Source organism: Sphaeroforma arctica, assembly GCF_001186125.1.
Source record: "Sphaeroforma arctica JP610 unplaced genomic scaffold supercont1.47, whole genome shotgun sequence".
Classification (NCBI taxonomy): Eukaryota; class Ichthyosporea; order Ichthyophonida; genus Sphaeroforma; species Sphaeroforma arctica.
The window spans coordinates 1-2,641 of NW_014040511.1; positions in this window are offsets into that span (position 1 = coordinate 1).

Here is a 2,641-nt window from a genome sequence, read left to right on the forward strand (position 1 = left end):
GTATGTATGTATGTATGCGTATATATATATATATATAAGAAAGCTGTTCGATTGTGGATGTGCTGGTTTGTCCTACCCTGATCGAACAGAACGGAATGAAACGAATCATATTTACGTTTCTCTTTCCATTCAACAGAGATATGACTATTTGGTTAGTCTATATGCAGTGCTTACTCTTCCTTCACTGATTTGAGTACTACTGCTTCGTCCATAGGTGGTTTTACTATTTGGTTAGTCTATATGTAGTGCTTACTTCTCCTTCACTGATTTGAGTACTACTGCTTCGTCCATAGGTGGCCCTTGCGACCAAAGTAGATGGAGGTGACACAGCCGTGCAGCTCAATGTGGCGCAGCAATACGTGTCCGCGTTCTCAGAGGTATGTTCCAGAGTTTAAAGTTTAGGGTTTAGGGTTTGTGCGTGTGGTATATGCTCATGTACTACGATCACCTTACAACACCACCGCAGTGTGTGACGGAATGGACGTTCGTCCACACGCAGAGTATCATAGTAGTTTTGTTCCGTCATGTGTGGCAGAGGTCGTTGCCATTCATACTATAACACACACGTCTACCAGCGTGTCTTGTGCAGTTCACCGGTGATTTATTTTTACACCGTTCATAGCCCTAACATCATCTCACCACAACTTTCAGGTGGCCAAGGAAAGCACCACCCTCCTGTTGCCCGCTAATGTAGGGGACCCCAGTGCTATGATTGCGCAGGTAGTATCGATTGATAGGCGAGTGTGCGTCTGTGTGATGCGTGGTGTATGTATTGGTGCAGTCTGTTCTATTTTTTTTGTTTGTTTGTTTTTGTGCTGTTTTGATGGTTTCCCATCGCTACTACCCTACGTGTGGTGTTTTGAGCTTGCCTGTCAACTTGTATTTCCATGAGGGCGATTGGTTTGCTATTGGTTTGTGTGCGGAAAGGATAAAGTAGAGTATGGTGACGGATGAATATTTGAGGCATCAATGACACCTCTTTTACTGTTGTATATATATATATATATAATATCCTCCTCTGCCGTCCAGTGTTTGTATGTCTTCGAAATTAAAGTATCGTGAGAACATATCAAAGGGACAACGAGTGTGATGGTGTTCGTTTCCATCGTCAGTAAGAAGGTTCGGCAGTAGCAACACTGTACCAACTCCGTCATAGTTCAGCGTGTTCAACTACCGCCCAAGTGCAATAAAGCACTCGTTTGGCGCTGAAGTTTATCTGTCTCTGCAAACTCAGTTTGCGTGTACTGTGACATATGTATCGTTTGTTAGACTCGTTTTTAGACAAAGTTATGGTCACGTGCTGGTGTGTCGAAGTGAAGCTATCAACCTCTAACCAGCTACTCCAGCTTAAAGCGTATAGGAAGTGAACTGTTTAACAGCCGTATCTGCTGCAAGAATACTGTTTCGGCACCTAATATCAGTGGCCAGAGCTATGTGCTTGTCTTTTGAAACTTGACACAGACTAACTCAAACAGAGAAGTGAACATCAGCCTGATCATGCGTATAGCGGCGCATATTATATATACATCATTGGTTTTGTCTTCTTGTTCATTCACTGTGGCATTTGCTTGTAGCACGTAATTAATTAAATACTGCTTTCACAAGGCATTGTCTTGCAAGCTTGTATACTGAGCGCGGCTCCACCCAACCATTAACTGATTTATTTTACACTCTCCACTAGGCCCTCTCAATATTCAAAAAGGTGAACAGTGGAGAGGCTGCGACAAAGTCCTCGTCCTCGTAAACACACAGCCTGCGTTGGTGCCGCCAGTCACGCTTGCGATCTCAGGTGAACTCGTCGAACCACTGGGGCACGACTAGTCCTTTGATACCTTTGATAGGTCGTCACATCGTATGATTACTCTCGGAGACTATGTGCGATACTTTGGTCCCTCGCATAGTAGTTATGGAATACGCCGTTCTCGCATTGATCAAATGGACTTTGATTGCTGTATTCTGAACTTGATATGACAACAGAGCCGGTCATGTGCATACAGGGAATACAATGGCTGTGAAGTACACCGCGAGTCGAGTTATTACAGAAACATTTCACAGTCAATAAATGCAACAATTCATTGTGCCGCCTACGTTGCTCTTTTTGTCTTCAGCACGCCGTTTGCGATTATGATCCACAGCACCGAACCGAGTATGGGGATGTGATAGAACTAATTAGATTCAATCCTAAATATGTATATATCTATATCTATATCTATGTATATGTATGTATATATATATATATATATATATATGTATATTTGTATGTAATATATTATATATATATGTATATATTTATATATACATATATATATATATATAGGTATTGATATAGATATACGAATTTGTATTGGTGTTGTATATATATATATATGTGTGTGTATGTGTGTATATATGTATATGTATATGTATATGTATATATATATATGTGTGTGTGTGTGTGTGTGTGCGTATATGGATATATATGTGTATATGTATATGTATATATATGTATATATATATATATATATATATATATATATATATATATATATATATATATATATATATATATATGTATATATATATATATATATATATATATATATGCGTACATATATACATACATATATATATATACATACATAGATATATACATATATATATA